At 45.7% G+C, this 13,855-nt stretch overlaps 1 protein-coding gene across 4 annotated transcripts in view; it reads right to left on the bottom strand.

The window, feature by feature from the left end:
* Positions 1-13,855, bottom strand: part of CPPED1 (calcineurin like phosphoesterase domain containing 1) — a 99,633-nt gene that overhangs the window by 35,412 nt on the left and 50,366 nt on the right. The window lies entirely within an intron of this gene.

Below are 13,855 nucleotides of genomic sequence, written 5' to 3'. Positions count from 1 at the left end.
AAGCTCCCGAGGTTTAAAGAAGATTCGGGAGGTCAGTCAAGAAGCTGCATTTTCAAGTGATCCCAGTATCTCAGATGAGTGGAATCTGGAAAAGGTGTCTGCCGGCTGACTCAGGAAGAGCACCTGAGGCTCCGGAGAGGCAGGGCAGGTCTGGCCTGGCACGAGGAACCAGGACTCCCTTCCCCACTGGTGCTGGCCATTTGCCCACCTCCAGCATCCACCTCCTCGCTGGTCTGGGACGGCCCAAACTGTGGGTATCTGTGTTGACTTATCTTATCCCCTCTAAGACCCCCTGGCTAGGTCTTTTCCCATGTCAACAAACAGGGAGGATGAATTCTTTATGGCCTTGAGCATGATAAACCATTTCAAAGGGACTCCATAAACCAAGGTTAATTCATCACTACTTTCCTTAACCAGTGTTCTAAAAACCCCCAAGTTGCCACCAATGTTCCCGTCTTTCCATTCATATCTACTTGGGAGCAGCCAACACTAACCTGGCACTTACCATGGGCAGCACTGTTCTAAGAGCTGTACCCATATTAATCGGTCTGACAGCCAGTGGGGACGTCAGGATTTGAACTCAATGTTCCAGCTCTGACTGCTGTCTCTCAATCCAGTGTCCTGGCCCCAAACTAAGGTCCTAGCTTCCTGGGTGACTCCTCTCAGCTGTCCTGATCCACAGGACATGGGCTTACAACACACTGGGGTGCACGGCATATCCCATTCCTGATTTTCAAAGGGCATTTTACCATGAGGCTTCCTATACTGACTGAGCAGACATAAAGAACGTCCAATTAGTTAATGACCATCTAGAAAAAGCATCTTAAAAGAAAGGCTTACTCAGAACTCAGAAAGGAGACCTTGTCCACAAGCAAGCTACAGGGTAGAATTGTGAATTACACACAGTAATAGGATGTTTGTTTCCAAACTTCAGAGGGATTCTGCTTTGGAGGAAATCACAAATATCCCCCAATAACCTGTTTAAAAAAAAAAAAAAAGATGAAACCCATGGCTTTGCTAGGTACCCTCAGTCAAATATCAGCCTCTCTTTTGAGGCTTTTCTAGAACCTTCTGAACCCCCCCCCCCCACGTGGAGGCATGGTGTGGAGGGGGAGTCTAGGACACCCGGGCTTGGTCCTTGCCTCTTGCGCCTTACAGGCCATGCGACCTTGGTGAGTCCCTTAGTTCCTCTGAGCCTCGGTCTCCTCATGCGTGCAATAAGATGATAGGCTCCATATCTCAGAGGGCAACTGTCAGGATTCATACCAAGATAATGATTTCCAGAGTTCGGTATGAACAGGAATGCAAAAATGTTAGCTGTCTTCCCTCCACCCCCACACCCGAATGTACTGAATTCTCCCTTTTTTGACCGGTGACTCATAGTACACACACAGCAATCAATAAATCATTTCTGAAGGAAAGAAAACATTCCCCAGGGATATAAATAATTTTTAGGTAAGAATTTAAAAGTGAAGGAGTAACTTCTCAACTGCAGAAAGCCAAGTTTAAGGAAAACATTTGCATTATTTTCAACACACTTTCATTTGTGTAGGTCAGAATTTCTTTAGGGTCAGAGTATCAATAATCCCTTAGTATTATTAGTTATTAGCATAGCTCATAGTACACCTTAGCACAGCTTCCTAAGGAAGTCATAATATTACAGCAAAGACCAAAGCCAAACCTACCTGGCGTCAGGAATAGAAACAATGTTAACTTGGCCAAGGGCAAGAGAGTCTCTCTGAGTGTCTTATGGATCGAGTGGGATTCTGCATTTTAAAGGCAAGACAGAAAGAGAGGCAGGGAAAGAAGAGACGAGACTTTGGTGAAGGAAGAAAAACTGCAAGAAATGCCTCAGAAGAGAGAAGGTGAATCCATTAAAATTTTAGAATTATATGTTCTAGTTCTGTGAAAAATGTTGGTATTTTGATAGGGATTCCATTAAATCTGTAGATTGCTTTGAGGAGTGTGGACGTGTTAACAATATTGGTTCTTCCAATCCATGAGCATGGTATATCCTTCCATTTGTTTGTGTGAACGTCACAGAATTAGAACAAATACTCCTAAACTTTGTATGGATCCAAAAAACACCCTGAAGAGCCAAAGCAATTTTGAGAAATAAGAACAAAGCTGGAGGCATCACAATCTCAGACTTCAAGTTATATTACAGAGCTGTAGTGATCAAAACAGTATGGAACTGACCCCAAAACAGACACATAGATTAATGGGACAGAAGAGAAAACCTAGAAATAAACACATACTCCTATGGTCAACTAATCTATGACAAACAAGGAAGGAATATACAATGGGAAAAAGACAGTCTTTTCAATAAATCGTGTTGGAAAAACTGGACAGCTACATGCAAAAGAATGAAACTACACTCGTTTCTTACACCAAACACAAATATGAACCCGAAATAGATGAAAGACCTAAGTATGAGACCTGAAACCAAAAAATCCTAGAAGAGAGCACAAGCAGTAATTTATTTTTTCTGGATATGTCTCCTGAGGCAAGAGACACAGAAAGCAAAATTAAACTACTGGGTCCACATCAAAATAAAGACCCTTGGGACGCCTGGGTGGCTCAGTTGGTTGGGCAGCTGCCTTCAGCTCAGGTCATGATCCCTGCGTCCTGGGATCGAGTCCCACATCGGGCTCCTTGCTGAGCAGGGAGCCTGCTTCTCCCTCTGCCTCTGCCTGCCATTCTGTCTGCCTGTGCTCGCTCTCTCCCCCCCCCTCTCTCTCTGATAAATAAATAAAAAATCTTTAAAAATAAATAAATAAATAAATAAAGACCCTTTACATAGTGAAGGAAACCATCAACAAAACAAAAAGGCGATCTACAAAAAGGGAGGAGATACTTGCAAATGATATATCTGATAACGGGTTAAGATCCAAAATTATATGAAGAACTTATACAATACCAAAAAACCCCTCCAGGGACACCTGGGTGGCTCAGTCGGTTAAGTTGCTGCCTTTGGCTCAGGCCATAATTCCAGGGTTCCTGGGATCAAGTCCCGCGTCAGGCTCCTTGCTCTACAGGGAGCCTGCTTCTCTCTCCACCTCTGTCTGCCATTCTGCCTGCTTGTGCATGATCTCTTTCTCTCTCTCTCTGACAAATAAATAAATAAATAAATAAAATTTTAAAAAACAAAAACAAAAAACCTCCAAATGATTCAATTCAAAATGGGCAGAGGACATGAACAGGCATTCTTCCAAAGAAGACATCTAGATGGCCAACAGACACATGAAAAGATGCTCAGCATCACTATCATCAGGGAAATGCAAATCAAAACCATAATGAACTACCACTTAACACCTGTCAGAATGGCTAAAATAAAAAAGACAAGCAGTAACAAGTATTGCTGAGGATATGGAGAGAAAGAAACTCTCTTGCACTGTTGGTGGGAATGCAACTGGTGCAGACTCTATGGAAAAGAGTCTGGAGGTTCCTCAGATAATTAAAAATAGAAACACCACACAATCCAATAATTCTACTACTGGGAACTTATCCAAAGGAAACAGTAATTCAAAAAGATACATGCACCCCTAGCTTTATTATAGCATTATTTACAATAGCCAAGATATGAAAGCAACCCAAGTGTCCGCTGACTGATGAATGGATAAAAAAAAAGATGTGGTACACACACACACACACACACACACACACACACAGGAATATTACTCAGCCATAAAAAAGAATGAAATCTTGGCTTTTGCAACCACAACATGGGTGGGCTGAGAGGGTATTATACTAAGTGAATCAAGCCAGTCAATCAAAGACATATACCATATTATTTCACTCAAATGTGGAATTTAAGAAAATAAGTGAATAAACAAAAATAGACACAAGTGAAAAACCATATTCTTAAACACAGAGAGCTGGTGGTTGCTGAGGGGAGGCTGGGCGGGAAGAGGGAATGTGGGAATGTGAACACACTGACCATGTTGAGCACTGAGCAATGAACAGGACTGTTCAATCACTATACTGTATACCTGAAACTAGCATAACACTGCATGTCAACTACAAATAATAAAAAACAAAAAGATGAGAGGAGGGGGACTGCTCTGGGCAGGTCTCCAAGGTGGAGGAGGGGCAGCTGCCAAAAAGTGGTTCCTGAGAAAACATGGACCCTGATGTCTGCACACACCTCTTGACTGATGAGAAGTCTGGATGGGACTGAGGGGGGCAGGGTGGAAAGCTGTGACCTGTTCAAAATATGTATTTTTAAAAATTTTTTTAAATGCAAGGAGTTTAAGATAAATCCAGGAGGTAACAAACATTATCGAGAGAATTACAAAATAGTTATTTATATCATTCATTAATTTTGAATTTTGAATAATATGGGATACCACGGAATGCGTAACCTATCACTATTAATATGTATTAAGGCAGAGACGGTTATCTTCTTGTTTTGAGAACAGCATTAAAATATATTGCCAGATAAAAATCTCTTAGCAAACTTGGAAGAGACATAAACATGCTTCACCAGATAAAGTACGTCCACAAAAACCCGGTAGCTAAAGTCACACTTTGTTGTGAAAGTCTGAATGCATTTCCCCCAGGAGTGAAGACAGAGCAAGGGTGTCTGCCCTACTGTCTGCATTCAGCACCCCAGCAGAAGCTGTAGCCATTGCACTAAGGCAAGAAAACAAGCACACAGACTGGAAAAGAGAAAATAAAACTGCCTGTTCTCATGGAAAATAAAACTGACTGTCTTCATGGAAACCACCCCCCACAAAATCTATTTCTTAAAAAAAGTTTCTAGACTAGTAAGGGGGATTGACTTGGGGGCTGGATGCAAGGTCAATATATAAAGATTCTATTTCTACAGACTAGCAATGGAGAATTGGAGGTATAAGGAGAAATAATTGAAAGATACGTAGGGGGTAGAAACAGAGAGGAAGGACTTGAGCATCATTCTCCAAGGGCGCCTGGGTGGCTCATTGGGTTAAGCCTCTGTCTTCGGTTCAGGTCATGATCTCAGGGTCCTGGGATGGAGCCCCACATCGGGCTCTCTGCTCAGCGGGGAGCCTGCTTCCTCCCTCTCTCTCTGCCTGACTCCCTGCCTACTTGTGATCTCTCTGTCAAATAAATAAATAAAATCTTTAAAAAAAAAAAAAAAAGGAAAGAAAATCATTCTCCATGTCTCAGGAGTTGGGAGGCCAGTCATGTCCTTTACTGACATGGAAAACAGTGGGGAACAAACAGATTAGAAGCAAAAATTGAAAACGTGCTGTACTGATAGAGACACAGGCGACAAAAGGAAACGGCAGACAAAAAGACAAAATGGACTTCTTGCCAGTTAAAAATTTTTGTGCATTGTCAGACGCGAGTATCAACCACAGAGTGGGAGAAGATACTTGCAAAATCCCACATCAGGTACGGCATTAATATTCAGAATATACAGAGAACTCCTAAACGTCAACAACGGACTCGGGCTCCATCTTCTGAAGGGAAAGTATCACGGGGCTTCCCTCCGAGTCCGTCTCTCAGCCAGAAGTGCAGGCACATACCACGGAAGCAGAGTGTTTACCTGCCAAGCGCAGAACACCACGACAGACCTATTTTGTTTTCCCCTTTGGGGATTAAGGAGAACAGAAGCTGCCTCCAAGCCTTGGGGATTATAACCCAGCTACAGAAAAAAAAAAAAAAAAAAAAAAAAAAGAACAAGAAACAAACAGGGAACCCACATGTTTCTGTTCCCCTTCCACTATCCCCATCCTGGAGAGCAAAAACGCAGTGATGGCAGAATTCCATCCAGAAACTACTGGACAGAACCGTCCACCTTGGAGACCTCCTCAAAATCTTCTCTTCTCTGTGGAAGCTATCTGAATAACAGATGCCATGCAGAGATTTCAACCGTGCTATGAATCTGTTTACTGGTTCAGCAAGAAGATTTCTTTTTTTTTTTTTTCCCCAAGAAGCAAACCAACGCTCTCTGTAGCAAACCGACCAGGAAGGACGTCGCTTACACAAAACGAGACTTCCACGCTCTCTGGTCCGTGGAGGCACAAAGACTTAAATGAGAGCTGGTAATAATACACTCCACCGCTGCCAGGAAAATGTAAAATAAGTAGCGGGGCAACCTTGGCCGGCACAGAGCCCAGTCGGGTGACTGAACGGGCTGCTCACTCTGGGGGGACAAGGAGCTTCCCGGGTCCGACCAGGCAGTGGCGAAGAGAACAAAATCAGTGCGGCGCTCCGGTAAGCACATGCTGAGCGGCCGCTCGCAAACCCAGGCACTTCCCCAGCGGAGGCCGGGGGCAGGAGGGGAGGGTGAACCAGGGTGTGACGGGGAAGGATTTCAGCCTGCTAGCTCAAGTGTCCCCAACTATCCAAGAACATACAGTTTCGCATTTACTCATCACCAGCTCTAAAAGGACATGATTCCTGACCAATGTTTAATTTGAAGGGATGTGTATGACTTCAAAGCTAAAGCACAGAGAGGCTTTTCTTTCTTTCCTTTCCTTTTCTTTCTCTTTTTTTTTTTGGGGGGGGGGTGGGTAGCATGCTCTTTTGGATTCACAGAGCATCAGTTCATTGCTCTGTTACCACGGTTTACAGATGGGCACACCAGGGCTTACTGCGGTCTAAGGGAAGGGAGCGGGGAATGGGGACCCAGCGCTGAGCTGCATGGAGCCCCGGGCTCTACCCCGGAGGGCTGGTCTGAGAACTGGGAACTGGCCTATGTGTGTGTGTGGGGAGGTGTTCCCAGCAGAGGATTCGGGGAGGGGGGACACAGGGGTCTTCAGCCTCACTCTGTGACCAACCAGCTGTGCTCTTTTCAGTTACGAACATGCCCCTTGCCACCATTAGGGAGTTTCTATCTGCCAGGGCACCAACGTAAGGACCACAACAAGATCATCGTCCTGTCGCCATGACACTTTGTACCTAACAATGCGCTGGTGTAATCTGTCCAGGCATAAAGCAGCAGCAGAAACTTGCTCTATTTTCAACGAATGGAAAACAAAAATGATGATGTCCCACGTATGGGGCCGGGTACCCGGGGTAGCGTGCTGAAGGGGACAAACACAGTTCCTTCTTCACAGAGCTTCGAATGCGTACCCAAGGCTTCTGCTGCCGGTGCCGGGAGAGGGAGGACACCTCCACTTGACGTCACGGACTACCCTCCCAGGACCCTCCAGGACCCGTCAGGACCGGTCAGGGAACCACTGACCGACGACAAGGAGCAAAGAACTCTCAGAGCCTTATGACAACAAATAACGTGACCCCTGGGTATAGGAGGTACAGTTAGGACATTCAAAAGTGTGTCAGCTATCGAGGAGTTCTCGACTTGTTGGAAAGTATCCAGGGCAATCACGCCGACAGGCATTCCAGCTGGTGGTAAGAAGGGGGACACAGCAGCAGACTCTTGGACCAAATCATCAGAGCTGCCAAAGGCATCAGGGAGGTCACTGCAATTGGAAGGGGGACTGGAGAGCAACGCCACTTGCATTCAAGCCTTCCACTTGGGCAGAGTGACGTCAGCTCCTCAATAAAGACAATGCTCTACACTTTCCAAGTTCATCCCAATACTGTATTTAAAAACATTACAATACGATACATTCACCCACAAAGGTCTGCTGCTTGATCAATCATCCCCTACGAGCATCTAGCTGTATTTTTTTTTCAAGGGGGAAAGACATTAGAGTCATAAAAATTTTTAAACTTCGAGGAGAGTTTTCACTTTGCCCATGTATTGTGTGAAAAAGCTGGTTTGTACACGAGCTGCTTGGACTGCAACGACTAGGGTCTGCCACAGAAATAACATTCTATGTAACTGGCGATGAGATCTCAGGGCCACGCACAGTGACCTAGTTAATCCCCAACGCAGATGAACGCACTCACTGAACTCTGCGAAAGTTACAATCATGCTTCCCTTCCCACCTGCAATGTTTACCTTCCCAGAAAAATATCTGGGATTTCTGTTAGTGTGGTCAGTTTCTGGGTCTTTCCTTCCTTTCAAAAATGCTGCTACCAGTTAGCACAAGAACCTAACCATTATTTATAGCCACAGATAACAACGATTACAAGGGAATTTAATATACTAGAAGAGAGGAATATACATGTGAAGTAATGAGTACACTGGATGCATCTGATTAGAGGTTCGGCAGAGGAATAATGATGTGGTTATCTATACTTAGAGATATTACTGGTTACATTAATAGAAGAAAAATGTACTCAATGAGTGCGGTTTGGGGGTAACACATCTCTGATAGATGAAGAAGCAGAGGAAATATAGATGAAGGGTCTTTAGGCTGAATATATTCTTGGGACCCCAAAGAAAGAGTGAGGTCAGCCAAGGTCAAAGTTCGAGTTTAACCAAGTAAAGCAAATAACTCTCCTAGGTGACTCAGAAGCTCACTCCATGAGAAGAAATCATAAATATGAAGTCTGCTATCCCTCACAGAATTCTTACCATGTGCTAAGCATGGGCGTTACCGCATCCTGATGCACCTGTTACTGTACTAAACCCCCACTATGTGACCAGTCGACCTGCCTGGCCAGGACACTGGGGCCCCTCCTCAACCTTGCTTTTCTCAACCCTTTTGGCAGAAAGGACTTAGACACAAGAGTGATCATGTTTGGTGAGACTGAGAGTTAAAAGCCATCTTCGAGCCCTAAGAGCTAAAGATGGTGGACTAGAAACACATACTTAGTTCTGTTCCTTCCACACACTGTACTGCAAAGACAGTAAACGCTCCAGGACTAAGTAAGAGGTGAGGAAGAACAGCCACAGAAATGCGGAACCCCAAGAGCAGGTGAACAAGGGGGCTTAGCTCACTCAGAAAGTTAAACAATCAGCTCAAAGTAGGAAAGGTTAAAAGAGCAACTGGCTTGGTGCAACCCTAAGGAAAACACTCTGGAGAGATTTACTGAAGCTCAACCTCCATTCTCCTGATGACCCAGCAATTCCACTCCCAGGATTGTCACCGAAGAAGGGCGTGCACCGGTCTAAAGAAGACACGAGTTAAGAGCGTTCATAGCAGCGTTATTCACATGAGACACTGCGGACTCTAAGAAACAAACAGGGTTTTGGGGGGGGGGGGCGAGGATGGGCTCAACCAGTGATGGGTATTAAGGAGAGCACAGATTGCAAGCAGTACGGGGTGTTATATGCAAACAATGCATCGTGGAACACTACACCAAAAAATAATGATGTACTGTATGGTGACTAACATAACATAATTTTAAAAAATAGGAAAGAAAAAATAAAGTGTCATTACAGAAAAAAAAAAAAAAAGAAAAGAAAGATACCCCAAACAACCAAAACAAGGGAAAACAGATATTACTTGGAGAAGGAAAGAAAAAACCATCTTCACTATTCTCAGGGAAGGAAAAGATATTGTATCCCCATCAAACAATTATAGGAGTAATGACCAAAACAGCTCTTGAAAATTAAAACCATGGTAGTGGAAATAAAAATCTCAACAGAAGGCTTAGAAGATAAAGTTGAAGAAATACCTCAGAAAGTAGAGTAAGCAAAGAAGTTGGGCAGGGGGAAGAGGGGAAGGAGACAATATTTGAGGGCCAGTATAGGAAGTCTAACTAATCTAAAGAACATAAGCGCGGAGAGTATACCAAAAAAAAAAAAAAAAAAAAAAAAATCTCAGGAGGAAAATCATCACTGAAATAATTCAACAATATTTCAGAACCAAAGGCCGTGACTTTAAGTAAGTAAATAAGGCAGATTCACACCACAGTATATCACACTGTTATATCCAGAACCCTGAATACCACTGGAAGATCCTTCATATATCTCCTTTCATATAAGGGATCAAGAATCAGAGGGGAATTGAACCTCTTAAAATCCACACTGGATGGGCAAAGGCAAGGAAGCTGAGCTTCCAAAATGCTGAGAGAAAAACGACTGCTTTCCTAACATTCTATACCCAGCTGAACTACCACGATCTCCAATTCATGTGAGGCTACAATGAGGGTATTTCAAATATAAATTCTTCTCCAGAAGCTACAAGAGCCTGTCACCCACCTAACAAGGAAGGAAACAGGGTCCAACATGACAGAGGTGAAGGTAGTCAGTTTCTAGAATGAGGGCAGGAGTCTCAAGACAATAGCTTTTTGCAGGCTTAGAGGAACCAGACACAAAACAGAGAACTTTGTCCTAGACAGAACTCAAAAAGCTGAAGCTGACAGAGTGCCCAATATTTTTAAATGTACTGACAGGAAATCTGTGCACTTTCACCTGCGGTTGAATTAGTACATTTAAAAAATTAAGGGGCACCTGGGTGGCTCAGCTAGTTAAGTGTCTGCCTTCAGCTCAAGTCATGCTCTTGGGGTCCTGGGATTGAGCCCCATATCAGGCTCCCTGCTCAATGGGGAGTCTGCTTCTCCCTCTCTCCCTCTACCCCTGTACCCCGCTCATGCTCTCTTGCTTGCTCACTCTCAATAAATAAATAAAATATTTTTTAAAATTAAGACATTTTGGAACACCTGGTTATCTCAGTCAGTAGATCATGTGACTCTTGATCTCATGAACCCCACCTTGGGTGTAGAGATTACTTAAAAAAAATAAAATAAAATCTTTAAAATAAAAATTAAGACAGTTAATCTTTATTTTAAAGATTTTATTTATCTGACAGAGAGTGAGACAGCGAGAGAGGAAATACAAGCAGGGGGAGTGGGAGAGGGAGAAGCAGGCTTCCTGCAGAGCAGGGAGCCCAATGTGGGGCTCAATCCCAGGAACCTGGGATCATGACCTGAGCCGAAGACAGACGCCCAACAACTGAGCCACCCAGGTGCCCTAAGCCAGTTTGTTTTAAAAACGCAAAAAGAATTTGCAGGGAGGAAAATCATCAGGACATACAAATGTGGCTCGTTGTGAATAATGTTTAAGGTAATGCGTAAAGAGATGAACTACTATAAATGCCAAATACTGATATAACTAAAATTAAAATTTAATGAAGATGTAGATTCAATAAATAACAAAGGGCAGATCCAGAAATGGTAACATAAGCATGTTATTTAGGAACTACAGATTGGTGATCAACATCATTAGCCAAAATCACTGACGAGTGCTGCTGCTGGGAAGGGAGCCACGACCAGGTCAAGAGCTGTGAGCTGCCCTTCTCATAACAGTCTGTGTACAATGATCTGACTCCCTAATCTGCATGCCTATATAATGCTGACAAAGATGAAAAACTGAACCAGAGAAGCAAGACTTTAAATCACAGCACTATTTTGGGTCACTGTAAAATAGCAATTCCATAACCCGTAAGAACTATTACACAATAATTTTTGTGGGGTGCCTGGGTGGCTCAGTGGGTTAAAGCCTCTGCCTTTGGCTCAGGTCATGATCTCAGGGTCCTGGGATCGAGCCCCGCATTGGGCTCTCCGCTCAGCAGGGAGCCTGCTTCCTCCTCTCTCTCGGCCTGCCTCTCTGCCTACTTGTGATCTCTCTCTCTGTCAAATACATAAATAAAATCTTAAAAACAAATAACTTTTGTAATTAAGAAAATCACTTTCCTGTCCCAAAGGTATTTCCATGTCTAGAATGTAGTTCATCCCCTCCCGAGTGGCTACGGGGTTCTCGCGAGGCCCCGTCATCAGAGCAGATGAGGTAGTGGGGGTAAACACAGGGGATCACAAACCCTGGTGTGCACCCCACGAAGACTGCGAAGCAAGAGGCGGCCTCAAAGCAGAGATCAGCCAGGGCCAGAGACGACACGGCTCCTCGGTCCTACCTTGTGCTCACCTGCTCGCCCCTGCCCGCCACCGGACTTCAGACACTGGGCAAGGCCGGAAGATGCAGGACAGGAAATGGGGTGAGCCCTGCCACCAGGCAGAGAAGCGGGGAGTGTTGTCCGGAGGGACAGCTGGGGAGATGTGGGTCGCTGCCACGGCAAGTATATGGACGTCTGGGGGACCCGGGGAGCACCTCCTTTTCTTTTTTTTTTTTAAAGCTTTTATTTATTTATTTGACACACAGAGATCACAAGTAGGCAGAGAGGCAGGCAGAGAGATAGAGGGAAGCAGGCTCCCCGCTGAGCAGAGAGCCCGACGCGGGGCTCGATCCCAGGACCCTGAGATCATGACCCGAGCCGAACGCAGAGGCTTTAACCCACTGAGGCACCCAGGCACCCCATTCCTTTTCAAGGGCCTGAAAATCTGCCCCTCTGGCATGCTCCACTGAACAACTACTATTTCTCCCCCTCCATCCCTTGGGCAAAGAGACAGAATGAGCAGGCACTGACTGTAAAGCAATTTGTACCAAGACCCACGTGCCCCTTCCCCAAAGATGAACTGCACATGGTGAAACAATATGTATAATTATACTGCCTGCTTTATAGGGTCGTTAGGAAGATGGAGTGACTTCATCTTTGCAAAGCACTTAGAACAATGCCTGGCACACAGCAAGCCCTATATAAATATTAGTGATGTTAGTAAAGGAACGGAAGAGAACATGGTGTTTTGCAGAGGCACAGTGGGAAGTCTCTGTCCAGAAGCTGTGCTCGTGTGCTGAGGAATGGGTCCTACAACAGACTTAAAAGGGACCTGCCCCTCCTTGGTGCCCCACTGAGGAAAGGAAGTCGCATGTAGATGAAACTGCCCCCAGTAGTGGGGGAGATGTAGGCCTGGATATCCTTACCGGCAGTGTTCAGGCGTTAGGGGACGTGTAAATGGACCAGAGCACCTGGCATCTGGGACGAGATGTCCTGGGCCCGTGTAGTGTGCCTGAGCTTGCCTGCCGGCATTCTCACTTTGTTGCAGTGAGCTGGGCATATGGGGTGGAGGGTGAGGGGGTCCCTGTTCAGTCTAAGGTGGCTTGGACCTTCAGAAAACCAACCCCGATGCCAGCAAAGGTCTGAAAACTGGGTGCAGCACAAGGAAATACTGCTTAGCACTCTCCCCACATGAGGAGGAGGTTTAAATACCTCTCGATCTTGGCCCTCGGTGTCTGGAAACTTCCAGCTACTGTATTAAAAGAAAGTGAATTGTAACCCGGAGAGAAAACTACAAAGGAAACGGGGCAATGACTTAGGCTCAGTATTCTTCCCATTGGCTTAACGAACATCTCCTGGACACCCACTCTGTCTGGGCACTAAGAGCGCAGATGAACGCAGAACACACACACCGCTGGCCCTCTCGGAACTCACCCACTAGCGCAGAGAGACGCAGCACAGCTAGGACGGACGGTGTGCTGGATGTTACCAGGCACTAAGTGTTATGGGGAAATTACCCCAGGGTGGGGGTTAGGGAGAGGATGGGAGGAAAAGCAATTTCACAATCAGGGACAATCTCCGTGAAAAGGGGACGTGCCAGCAAAGGCCTGAGGCCAGGGTGACAAGCATCCGGAGGGTCAGCAGCAGCTCGGGCACGGGAAGAAAGGGGAGGAGGTCATGGGAAGGGAACAGTACGTGTGAGAACAGACGGGAGGCGAAGCCCACTGGGAGGAAAGCAACAGGAGACGGGGCAGGCGGGGCGGGATCAGGCAGAGCCTTGTGGCCCACGGTGGAGACCTGTCCGGACTCTAAGAGCAATGGGGGCGGGGGTCCCTGAAGGGTTTTGAGCAGGGATGGGCATGGTCAGGATGGAGGTTTCAACCCACCCCACTGGCAGCAAGGCTTGTACTGGCCACAACTTTTTGGAAGAATGAAAGAAGAAAGAAATGAAGAATGAAAGGGCAAGTCTGCAGAGCCTCCCACCCCCCCGCAACCTTACTGAAGATTTCTACGAACCATGTCGGGCTGTACAGGCTGCCCGGCTGGCCAGGTGGTGAGAAGAAAAGGGACACGGGAGCTGGGCAGCCAAGGGGCTCGAGGCCACTGGTGTGGTGGCCAGATACAGAACAGCAGAAGGGGGAGGCAGGAAGAACCCCTAGATCACGTTCTGGCTT

Source organism: Mustela nigripes, chromosome 11 (genome assembly GCF_022355385.1).
Source record: "Mustela nigripes isolate SB6536 chromosome 11, MUSNIG.SB6536, whole genome shotgun sequence".
Lineage (NCBI taxonomy): Eukaryota > Metazoa > Chordata > Mammalia > Carnivora > Mustelidae > Mustela > Mustela nigripes.
This window is presented reverse-complemented; position numbering and strand designations above follow the sequence as displayed.